General features: G+C 30.4%; 1 protein-coding gene across 1 annotated transcript in view; it reads left to right on the top strand.

Annotated features, from left to right (window-relative positions):
• The first annotated feature begins 1,035 nt into the window (after nt 1-1,035).
• Nucleotides 1,036-13,597, top strand: part of LOC117167692 (pro-corazonin) — a 66,846-nt gene continuing 54,284 nt past the window's right edge. Inside the window, exon 1 of the mRNA XM_033352815.1 lies at nt 1,036-1,201. The gene's annotated coding sequence lies outside the window, so the exon portion shown is untranslated. The remainder of the gene's footprint in view (nt 1,202-13,597) is intronic.

Raw genomic sequence — 13,597 nt, 5'->3', positions numbered from 1 at the left:
GGAAACGAGTCGGACGGTCCTCACTGTTTATGTTTCGATCCCTCCGAAATCAGTCCAAGGTTATTTGAAGGCAACACCCGAAACTTGACTAAAGTGAAAGTTTGGTATACTTATTTTGTAATTTACTTTATTTAGCGTTTAGTGTACATGTTATGATTTATTTTGTACATATAATATACTCAGAAAGGTAAATAAATGTTTAAACAATCCACTGCGAATAAGATTGACGACTATTAAGTATTAGAGAAAATGATTTTTGTAGTTTTAAAAACAGGCCCATCTTAGGAAACCGGGTTCTTAATACGAGCCATTTGTTATATATTGTTTTTAACACAAAAATATATTGTTTTATAAATATATATATATATGTTTAAGTTGCAACCATCAGAACTTTATAAAAGAAATAATAAATTTTAATGTGAGCAATTGATTTTATTTTTGAGGTTACTTAAAATCTTAATTACCTATTTATTAAAATATCTGACGATTACAACAGATGTTCATAATAAATATTTATAAGGTTTTTTCAACATTCAATTGTACAAACTTTAGAGGAAATAATTTGGCTGAACCTATGTTCTAAAAATAGGTTCAAAAGGAAGAAGAAGGTTGCAAATTTCCTTGAAGGTCCCCAATATAAGCTACGCCCTGACCATGAGAACTTCCGAGTCATTAGGCATGTGTGAGCAATATTGTTTATAAATTTGCGTTGGTGGTTGATTGATATATAATTAATAATACTTCACAATGACTGCGAGAATGGGCCCTGATGTTAATTGCGAAATAATTACAGTTATTATTATAGCCCATTGAGTGTTGCCCTTAGTCATGGACCCATCCCGTTAGACGTTATTTCGTGACGAAACGATAATACTGATACACTGGATATTATGAGGTATTATTGGTTAGCATCTTTGCGCGAGGATGGATAGTTTATACGCGATGGGGGTTGTTCGGCGTGGGGGGTTGTCTTATAAAGGACCATCCGCAGCATCTTGGATCATTGCTCTACCAGATTTTACACCTGCAAGACCGTACCTAGTTTCATTCTTTTCCTCAATATACCGACATACGTGAAGTTTTATTTTTTTATTTGATCTGAAAAATCACTGTTTAAAACAATTACTTTGCCCTTGGTTTAAATCTTCTTTTGCAGCAATTTGTGCAGTTTGATTTGTGGAGAAGTTTACGCAGAAGAGGGGTGAGTTTTCATGACAGATCTCATCATTAGATTTTATTAGGATTAAAAATGACTAATAATTAATAGATTTGTTTTCACAATGTGAATTTGAATAATTAACTTTTTTATCAAGTAAAATATTTACTATTAGAGAAAATTATTTTGCAGTTAATTTAGTCATCATTACTTTAATTTTATTCTTATTGATACATCGCGTTACTGGTTGCAGTTATTGATTTTAATTTTATATCTATCTAAAAATAGTGGTGTAACAACATATCTCGAAAATCTCACACTCATCGTTGTTGAAAACTTGATTGTTCTTTGAATGACTTTAAGTTGTTCCATTGATTACATTTGACATTTAAAAATGAAATTTGCTGCTAACTTTCAATTACTTTACGTTATGGTGGCAAGATATTTCATGTTTCTTGCAAATTCAAAATCTTAAATGATCTATTTCAATAAGAGAATACAAAATAATTTAATTAAATAACAAAAAATTACTAATTTCCGTTAATTATTCATTAATGCCGAGGAGTTAATCATTTGAGTTTTGAGTTTAAGAGATTACAAAGAATGTTAAGGGATTTTAAGGGATTTAAAATGATTTCAAGGAATTTTAAGAGATTCAATGATTTAAAGCAGTTCTAAAACGTTATACAACATTTCAAGACAAATCACAAAATTTGTATTTGCTTCAAGTATTTTTGAGGTATTCATTGCAAGGGATTGCAGAATCTTTAAAAAAGTGTAATTGTATTCTAAGGATTTCAAAAAATTTGAATAGGTTTACAAAATAGTGAGATATTTTAAACAAATTCATGGAATTTCACGGACTTCCAAAATTTCTCAATTGAATATGGCGGATTTAAACAAATTTTGGGGACGACTGTAAAACGCAGAAAAAAAAATTTACAATTCTGTAAATCAAATTGTCGACAATTTAAACTTTCCAAATTGGAAAATTCCTGAATAATAAAATATCCGAAACTATAAAATATTTCAAGTATAAAATTCCCGAATCTAAATCATGGAAACATTGTTTCAGTATTATATAAATGATAAAGTAAAAAATGTTTCCATTAAATAAATGTATTTTTCAATTCATTACTTATTTTTTCACTATTGAAACAATTTTTTACTTGTTTAGATTCGGAAAATTTTTAATTAGAAAATTTTCCTGCGTCTGAAATTGAAGTTTACGATATTTTAAAATTTCGGCAATTTTATCTCGACAATGATATATTATCGGGGACTTGTGAATTCGATAATATCATAAATATAGTTGGGAATATTATTATTTGGTAATTTTCTAATTCAGGAATTTCAAATTGTCGACAACTTTGCCTTTACAGGTCTTTCTTTTTCGCCATTTTAACAGTGTTGGGAATTTAATTTTTCTTGATTATCCAGTCATCCTACAGTTTCAAGCTTTTCAAATGATTTGAAATTATTTTGAAGGGTTTCACGAAGTTTGAAAGAAATTTATAGGATTTCATGAGCTTTCAGACGATTTCAAGGCATTTTCAGTGCCATAAAACGTTTAGTACTTATAGTATGGAAATATTTAAGGGAGAACACCACTGTGACTGGTAAAAAAATTGATTTTTTTGCATTTTCTTAAAGTATATATATTCAAAAATATGTAGAAAAACTATCAACTTAAAATCTTGAAAATTGACGAAGCTATACCCAATACAATAAGTGCAGATAGAGAGTTATAACTCACAGTGGGCTGGATTAGGAATTTACTATTCAAAATCACCTACAGCCTACAATTCTTAACCGATTTTTAATTTTCTTTAATAGAAATAATCAGCGATAGTTGCGCAAGAGCATGTATTGATTAGATTTGTGAATTTTTATTATTTGCTGTTTATTACATAAGCAAACAAAGAGACAAAATGAGTCATTTTTCACTTATTATTATTTATCTGCAAATAAATAAATAATTCAATTAATTTCGTTTTTTATGAAAATATATGTCAAAGAAGCTTAGCAAAATAAATAATTAGTGGGGTTTCGAATGTAATTGTTATAAACAAATTATATTAACAATAATGTCAACATCATGAATTGTTTGCTTGAAAAGTATATTTGTAAGTTGCATTTGCTTAATTTTATCGATAAAATGATACTTGATCATGCAAACCGGTTTTCTGCTATAATTTGCTTATTTTATAAACAAATTATATAAACAAAAGCATAGTTTGATCATGTATGTGCAGAAAGTAATCGTATAAACAAATTTGATAAGAAAATGTAAAGTTTGTCCATTTATAGACAGAAATTATTCGTTTTTGTTACTGATCGTCCTTAAAATATAGAAGTGGTAGTGTTTAAAGATAAAAAATTGTCATTCGATATTATTTGTTTATTTTATAGACAAATTATATGAACAAATGCATATTTTGGACATTTATGGTCAGAAAGCCATTTTTTTCTTTCTTGTCGCCTTCAAATTGTATTATTGGAGATTCTTAGTAATACAGGCTTATAAATCGATAATTTTTGTTTATTTTGTACACAAATTTTATAAACAAATGCATACATTGGCCATTTATAGAAAGAATAGTTTTTTCTTATCGATCATCTTTAAAATATATAAGTGGTGATGTTTAGTGATAAAGACTTGTGATTCGATATTATTTGTTAATTTCATAAACAAATTATAGAAACAAATGCATTGTTTGGACATTTATGGGGAGAAATTCATCGTTTTTCTCTCTTATCGCCTTCAAACTATATCAGTGGTAATGTTTTGTGATGATTTAGAAGATTTAGCTTCCAGGTTGTACTTGTCAATTATTTCAAGAATTTCAGGATCCATTTGAACTTCATTCTTGCCCCTTTTCTGCATTAAAGAGGCAATTAATATATCAGATGATACAAGAAGCTTGTGCAGTAAATCTTCATTAGTCGAAACTCGAGAGCACTTTCGTGTGTTGAATTCTATGAACCGCTTGAAATCTGTATTACGTGCTTCTGCAGCTTCTTCTGAATACTGTCCGATTGGAAGCAAAATGCTGCATAACCGTTGCTCCATGTTGCAACGTTTTGTGTACTGTTGGAGGCATAAAATACGACGGGTAAAGACTGACGTACAATTGTGCAGTTTCAAATGCGAACTTGTTAAAAAACATGGGAGGAACTTTCGTGCTACATACTTGTCAACATTTGCAAAATTTGAGAAAACCTAACAATCAATTCTTTATTCACTCCTGTTATTTCAGCAGCTAGGTCAGGATCCGCGGAAAATCTTCTGACGGTGTTACCACTATTCGAGTTACCAGTTGCATGCCTTGGCTGATCTATGTTCAGACCAGTCCTTTCTTTAAACTCCTTGCATATTCGAGTATGAGCAGCGTCCCTTTGCTTTTTTTCCTCCTCTGTCCTTGTACATCTATTTTTAAAATCTAAGCGACAAGCTATATGCATTATACATTAAAAAGATCGCATCTTTGTATGTAAAGGAGAAATACCATATTCCAAGTTGGTGATTATCTCTTCTTTCAGCTTCACACGATCAAGTATGTTCACTTCGCTTAACTTAGCCCCATAAATGTAGCGGCTTACCGATGAAAGTGTATCAGAGAGTGCTAGACAGATTTGATCATCTACCATAGTCAATTTCATGTCAGTTCTGACTATGTAGACGTTATTTGGTGTAATGATCTTCGTTGGCTTCAATGTTTTGATTTGGCGTTTGATTTCTTGAATTTCTGTTTTTGTCATTTCCTTTGTTTCCTTGGCGAATATAAATGCTATTGGTATGCATTGTCTAGGAGACCCAAGGTGAGGATTGCTCCAAACAACTGCTGAACTTTCATTTACCTTCAGGCATAATGGTGCCATCGATAAGGTAAACACTGTCGTATCTGACGAATCTTCGTCCGCAAACATCTGATTATACGTTCCCTGATCTGAAGCTTCATCGCAGCCATATTTCATGAGTAATTTTAAATTACAAGTTTTCACCCTCTTGTCTATAGTTTTAAATTTGGGTCTTTAAAAAGTCCTGTTATTGAGTGATCGATTAGAGACTGAAGGTTGATGCGAGCTTCTGTTTCTGTTATATGAACCTGCGACTGCGATGGATAACATTCTTTTTTTGCTTTAGCAACTTCATAATACGAAGGATAGATATCCGCATTTCTCGTTTTAGCCTGAAATTGAATGATATTGTATTGCTACTTAGATAAATTAGCATTTTCCATTAAAGCTAAAGCTTCTTTTGCAGTGTAACATTCTATTTCTTTTCCTGAATTATAAAAAAAATTGTCTGAATCACCACTGGTATCGGTTAGAAGAGACACAATTGCATTAGCAGTTTTTGTTCTTCCAGTAGTTCTCAATATTCGGAGAAATGCTTCTTGAATCTCGATCGCCGAATAAGTTTCCTTGATGGTCATCAATCTGCGCCTCTATGTTGCAGTCGAAATTTCATCAAAGCTTTCCGTACTCAATCTTCTTCCAGGACTTCTCTTCAGCTCTGAAAAGTCTACAAAGAAATCTGAATTAAGCCACTTCTCAAACTTCATTTCAAATTTGCTTTTAATAGCAAAAGGTGGCTTCCACTTCTGATAGAAATGTGTAAGAAAGTGTCTACTCAGGTATCTGCAAACTATTTCCAAGCGAACATCACCAAGATTGTATTTCGCTTGCAAATAATTTAGTAAGTTTTTCGTGTCTTTAATGTGTCTTTAAAAGAGTCCATTTTGTAAATAATATTTACCAAGAATGAACAAATAATATTATAACAATAACAATGATAATGTCGCTAATAATATAATAATAATAACCACAAACCTGCGTATGACGAAGCCGAAATAAGTTGAAGATAGATCACAAAAAATAAATTCAATCTTGCAAGCCTGTTGTACTTATAATATAAAAAAATAAAATTTCTTGTGAGAATGTATCTAGTGGCATCCATCTAGCGGCAGAGTCTGAACTAACAGCTATTGGGGGTAAACTTTGAATTACTTAAAAAATTAAAAAGTAGTTTTAAAACGAAATAAATTTTAGCCACCCTCGCCAAAATTTACGTAAAACAACACTCTACTTTAAACTCATATTTGTTTATAATAAATTATAATAAATATCACCACTTCTATATTTTAAGGACGATCAGTAACAAAACCGAATAATTTATATCTATAAATGGACAAAATTTGCATTTGTTTATAAAATTTGTTTATAAAATAAGCAAATTATAACAGAAAACAAATTTTTATGATCAAGTATCATTTTGCCGATAAAATAAAGCAAATGCAACTTTCAAATATTCTTTTCAAGCAAGCAATTCATGATGTTGACATTATTGTTAATATAATATGTTTATAACAATTATATTCGAAAACCCACTAATTATTTATTTTGCTAAGATGCTTTGACATATATTTTCATAGTTTATGTAAAAAACAGAAAATAATATAAATTAAAAAATCTAATCTATACATGCTCTTGCGCAACTATTGCTGATTATTTCTATTGAAGAAAATTGAAAATCGGTGAAGAATTGTAGGCTGTAGGTGATTTTGAATATTAAATTCCTGATCCAGCCCACTGCGCAACGCTTCCCTTTGTATTAGCCGCTGCTAATACATAAAAAAAAGAAAAAAATGGTAAAAAAAATGATGAAAATACTGAAGATGAACCATCAGATGGCCCAGGAATAGACAGTTTAATGTAAGTATCAATATTTCACATATTATTTCAACTAGCGCTATCTCACATGCAATGAAAACTTTACGCATTTTCTCGAAACGACATTTTTAAGACGGTGGCATTGATTTCTCGAAAACTAATGAACCGATCTTAATTTCTTTTTGAAATTTTTGTACTTATATTGGCTAAGGTTGTACATAGCCGTTTTTCAAAATTCTGAAAATTAATATTTTTTCAAGACCTTTAAAAAAAAACGGAGTCACAAAATGAACTTATTTTTCAAAACTGCGCCATTTGCTCAAGAAATGAAAATTAAAAAAACCGCTACGTACAACGATAGCAATTGTTGTACAGATTAATAAAATTTTTGGTTTTTTGCTTTCAGATGATTTTTCACTGCTGTATCGTGGCCACCAGGAGGGGTCATTTTTTATTACGTCATTACATTCATGTATATAACTAATGCAATTTAAAATATTTTGTAATAAAAATTTGTGTAAATACAGCTGAATATATGTTAAATAAATTATTATTTGCCTGACCCTCAAATAATTATTTCTATCTACAAAAAAAATTCATGAAAATCACTTAATTTTCACGCTTTCACACTAGTATTCCCCCTTAATAATCGCACGCACAAATTGCATTTTTACTGGCTAATTTAATTAATTAATTAAAGTTTTTAAGTACTCCAGAATCTTATAAGACCCGTCTCCGTTACATCGGCCTCGGTGTGCACACACTCAGACTTGGGATATCAGCACCTCCGTTAGCCGATCCCTTTTTTTCAGCGCCGTACTGCTTTTCGGTACTGCATCAAATCGTCTTATCCTTCGGTGCAGGCGTCCACAATATGTAGGTACGGCACCGCCTCGTATACCTACTTTATACCTGCGTAGAATGTTTGTAAGTTTCTTCAGAGCCCCGAGCTGTACGGTCTTACAAGTTTTTGGTGTATTTTTGTTACCTTTGATAACAGAAATCACTAAGTGCCTTAAATTAAGAATCACAGTAAACTATGTTAGTCCATATTAAAAAAATTCAAAATGGCTTTATCAATATTACAGACTATATATGTAACCATTTTTTGCTCGATGTTCATGATATGAATGGGTAGTCATTTGGGATTTTGAAAATCTGACTTCCAATTCGTTAACAGACACCTAAAAAACCCAAGAATTAGTCATTTTTAGTTATGACGTGAGTTTCCTGATATTTGAAAACCTTTTACAGTCGACATTTTCTACTGTTCTGAGATTCTTTGAAAAAACATTGTAGCTATTGAAAAAAGGTGATATTTTGGAAATGATATGTTGCATTCAATGGCAGCAGATAATTTTTGTCGACCAGTAACATTTTTAAAGAAAAGTGGACTTCTCTAGGACAACATGATAAAATACCAGGAGTAGTTAATAATTAGTTGTTGAAACTATTTACTAATATAAAAATTAAAATTCATGCTTTGAACAATCATCAATTGTAATATTAAAAGCTGAAAATAGAAAGAGTTCGTACTAAAGACGGTATTTTTTTGAAAATTTTCAATATAAATTATTTTTAATCAATAAGTTACAAATTGAAAAGTATTTTTAAACTAATTTTAAATTTTATGAACAAGTTTGATTGGTTTAAATAATATTTTTTGCTCAGTAAATCGTGAAAGGTTATTAATTTCTAGAAATAGGATGACAAAATTAATAAATATTGAGAGTAATATATTTTTTAACGATATTTAGCAATTATAAAAACGATTTTTACTTGTTTAAACAATTGTTTTTTTTCTGTAAAACTTCAAAAGTTACTACTTTATGTTATTAATAACGCAGCTAATGAATGATGAGAATGATATTTTTGTGAAAGGAAGTATACAGTTATTTAAAAGAATGTCATTTCTTTAACAAATTTTTCCCTCCGAATTCTGAAAAATGACTATAGTTATATTACTATATAATATTGGATTGAGTATGCATAGTCATTTCGCGTAGTTTTCAGGCCGCTGAAACCGAATATGGGCATAAAAATGCGATCCTAGCGCAGGTTTTTGTGATATCATAACCTAAAAATGTGAAAAACACTGTTTTGTGACATATTTGAGGTTATGTAGCAACGCCAACTTTTTTCACTCAAAATATCATGCAAAACATTTTAAAGTAAAAGTCTTGCTCTTTCAAATGCTGTCGAGTTTGCTCAAATATCTTTTTTTTGTGGAAATATTTAATTTTGACAATTTTCAATTACATAGATTCTGTATGTTTTTGATATTATACGTGATTGAAAATGTCTAAATTTGAATATATCGACGAAAAAAAAGATAGTTGAGAAAACTAAACGGTATTTGAAAGAGCAAGACTTTTACTTCAAAAGACTTTGCATGATATTTTGAGAAAGAACTGGGCGTTGCAACATAACCTCAAACATGTCAAGAAACTAGGGTTGTAAAATTACATGAAACTTTGGTTCAATGAAAAATTTCATGAAACTTCCAAGGTCTTGTGAAACATTGCAATGTTTCAAAGACGGTGGCGGGAAAATTCAAACCAATTCACATTTTCTCAAGTAATCGTTGATTAAATAATTATTTAACTAATGTAATACATTTTGATAATTTCCCCTTAAATTAAATACTAAAAATATATGAATAAAATTGAGTTTTATAGTAAATACAGTTACATGGTTAACACTGAGAAACATTGAGAAACACTGAATAAAATTTTTAAAAAAGTTTAAACTTGCGACAAAGTGGCATACGATACGAGTAACAAGTACCTAACCTGATCCGATTTCCGCGTATGCGCATATGGCAGTTCTCACCTTTCCCCCCTTATGTTTCATGAAACGATGAAACTTTGACTGTGAAACATTTGAAAGTTTCAATGTTACAATGAAACGTTTCATTGCTCACAACCCTACAAAAAACAGTGTTTCTTGCACTTTTAGGTTAGGATATCTCAAAAGCCAGTGTTTGGATCGCATTTTTATAGCCCACTTAAGAGCATGTGACACAGCTAAATACCTATATTACCGACCGCACTTTTTCAGTTCACTGAATGTTTTTTTGAACCTAAGAACTTTTTTGGTAAATAAAATATCGAGCTGAAACTTTGGAAAATGTATTAGAGTACAATAAAGTACGTTTAGGTACTGCATTTTGGTAGGAACTTCACTGAAAATTATTTCATCTTTTTTCTGAACTTCGACATTTTTTCGACAATTTAAGGCATCAGCCGGTAACTTTGTATACAAAATTACGAACCCTCTAGAGTCTCGTCTAGTGGCGCCAGGGTTCGCATTTTCTTGTACAACGTTACCGGCTGATGCCGATGGAATTGATAGTTGAAAATTTTTTTTTTACATCTTTTATTGTTAAGATTTGGACTTAAACGTATTTTTCTTTCGGCTCTTGCATTTCTCAAAGCTTGAGACCGATATTTTATGTATAAAAAAAGTTCGAACCTTCAAAAAATGGCGAGGTTCAGAAAAAAGATGAAATAATTTTCTGTGAAGTTCCTACCAAAATGCAGTACCTAAACGTACTTTATTGTATTCTAATACATTTTCCAAAGTTTCAGCTCGATATTTTATTTACAAAAAAGTTCTTAGGTTCAAAAAAACATTCAGTGAACTGAAAAAGTGAGGTCGGTAATATAGGTATTTAGCTGTGTCACATGACCTTAATGGCCATTATTATGGGCATATTGTTTAAGGTATCATACAGATGAGGAGTCCTGCACAAAAGTTAGTCCTACGATAATGTGAGAATTTGTTTAACCCATGTTCTCATACCCCATATTACATATTAAAATATACGTCATTACATTTTGGTAGTTGAAAAAGTAAAAAATTATGCAGTTGCGTTCAGAAATCCTTTATTAATTACATTCTTCTTTCGGCTCGGAGTCGAAGCTTTTGGCTGGGCTTGTCGTGACACAGGGAAGAAGTAAGTATATGGATAAGTACACTCACAGTTTACAATGATGCGTCCGAAGATATGACAACGTTGCAAACTGTGCTCGAAAAACATCATATAATTGACCCATTGACAACATGTGATCGACCAATGTGATCGACCGTGCATGATGTCTAATCTTAGCGCTGTTGCCACATCTTCACCGTTTAATTCTTCTAACCCGAAACCAGTTCAAAATTTAAATTTTTTCTACGACTTTCCTTCTAAAAATAGGGTGGTAAAAAATTCCAAGGTTTTCACAGTACCTCTGTATTGTGTCCATCTATCGCGTCTCAGTTAAAAAAAAATTGTTAGAACCGTTTAAGCGTCATGCTAAAATATGTTACTCTTTCAATACCTTGAGATATGTTTTACATGAACAAGATGCAGTTTTTGACTTTACTTGTCTCAGCTTCGAAATGGTCAGCCCTTTCTTAATTGCACTAAAAGTTAGATGCTACCCTCATAAATCTACGCTCCCAATTTGAAAAAAATTTTCAGAAAATATTTTTATCCGTATAATACTTTAAATGATTGCAAACTGTTTCCCACAATAAGTATTACTCTTAAAATTCATTAGATGCATCAGTAATCACAAAGAATAGTAACTTTTCAAGATATACAGGGAGAAAAATTATTTTAACAAATAAAAATGGTTCAAATAATTTTAAACTGGCTTCACACAAAATCTCATCCTCGTCATTTATTAACTGCGTCATTCTTTCGAGAAAATGATCATTTTTCACGATTTATAGGGACATGAAATTGTTTAAACAAAATTAAAACTTTAAATAATTTCAAAATGTCCTAAACAAAAGGTTACTCTCAACACTCGTTAATTGTGTAATTAATTCCAAAAAATAATAACTTATCACGATTTTGTAAAAAACTATAAAAATGTAAATTGTTTAAACAATTGCAAAATATTGTTAAAAAATATATAAACAAAAATTCTTCAAATGTGCCATTACTTCCAAAAAATAATAACTTTGCATGATTACCTAAAAAACGGTTTAAACTAATATTAATTGCTTTAATAAATGAAAATTACTTTTAAAATACAATGAGTCTTGTCACTTATCGAATTTTATAATTTATATAGTAGAAACACGTCTTTAGCACGATTTTTGCATCAAAATTAAAACTTCTATTTTGCATTTTTAAGGGCGTTTTCCAGGCACAATACAATGGGATTTGGGAAGCTTAAAATTAAAAGCTTTTTGTTGGAAAATATCCTTATCATGCTTTAAGAGGCGACTTAATTTTAATTTATTAAAAGTAAATAACAAGTATTTCTTTTTTACATTTGATCAAAAACTAAGCTTTTCCCATGTTAATTTCAAAAGTACGGGGCACAGCAGCGTAGCCAGGGGGAGGGCTTGGGGGATCAAGTCCCCCCGACCAAAACTAAGTATTTTTATTATACGATTCCCTTTTCCCCCACTTTTTGACAGAACATAACCCGAAGCCCCCTCCAGAACAAAATCGAAGCCCCTCCCGAAAAAAAATCCTGGCTGCGCCGCTGCCGGGGAATGGGCTAATGTTCACCGATTTCAAACAACAGAAAATAGGATATTTCTTTTTCAGGAAAACGAACAAATTAGCGAGGACGATCACTAAAAATCGAAAATCTAATTTTTTTACCACCCATGTGATATATCTTGTTCTTTTAATACAGTCTCTATAGGGATATTTCAGTGTGGATTGTTGAGCTATATTTCTCATGGATGATATTTACACACCATTTCCAATATAAAGTTACTGGCAGAATATTAACTCTGATTCACATTTTGCTGTTATAACACTGCTTTTATCTTTTACGCACTTTTATTATTCCATGCGTCTGATGGACACTATGTTTTGAAGGATAAAAACATAAGAGTATATAGTATTATTAGTACTTATATTCTCTTTCGTAGAACAAAAAGTTTGCATTTATTTTAATAAATATAATAATCAGCAATTGATTATATTATTATTATATTATAAAGGTACATGATTCTTTAATAATAAATCAACAATTCGTGTCTTAACTTTTTGACCATATGCTTAAAAAATTAGAAAAGGATTTTATTACAAATCCATTGGCCATATTTAATTAGGTTATATGTATATTTATCTATTAATAAAGATTACGAATTTTCTGCATCCCTAATTTTGTAAATAAAAATGTTCAAATAAGTAATTTGATTTTCGTAGTGTCTTGCGTTTTTTTTTTAATTTTGGGATATAATTTCGTTTTTGAACATATTCTGCTGGGACACTATAATTTCTAAACTTTTTGACAAATATTTTTAATTTTGCAGGAATTTAGATGTTTTAAGGAGAATAAAAATATTTTGAAACTTGAAAACATTTTGTAAAGTACTGAAAAATTAAAAAAATTAAATAAAATTTCATTAAAGATTGAATTTGATTGTTCAAAAACTTTTAACATAGAAATAGTTATTTGAAATATTTATTTTGCATTAAAAAATTTTTTCTGCAAATAAAAATATGCATTGACACAGTAATTTAATGTATTTTGCACTTGTATCGAATTTTTGATATTCTTCTACTTACAGACAGTAATGAGAGTAATAATTAATTGTACATCAATAGGAATCCTGTAAGTTATCGACTGTTACTGAACTTTATGTAATCATGTCGTTTGTGGTTATTATAGGACAGTTCGATTCAACTTTCACATTTTTCATTCGCATTCATCATCGACTGGCATGTAGAAACACCATAATGAATAACTCTAAAAATCTAAACATCAGAAATAAAAATAGATCCAATCCAATACTTAAAAGAAA

The sequence above is a fragment of the Belonocnema kinseyi genome, chromosome 2 (genome assembly GCF_010883055.1).
Source record: "Belonocnema kinseyi isolate 2016_QV_RU_SX_M_011 chromosome 2, B_treatae_v1, whole genome shotgun sequence".
Taxonomy (NCBI): domain Eukaryota; kingdom Metazoa; phylum Arthropoda; class Insecta; order Hymenoptera; family Cynipidae; genus Belonocnema; species Belonocnema kinseyi.
This window is presented reverse-complemented; position numbering and strand designations above follow the sequence as displayed.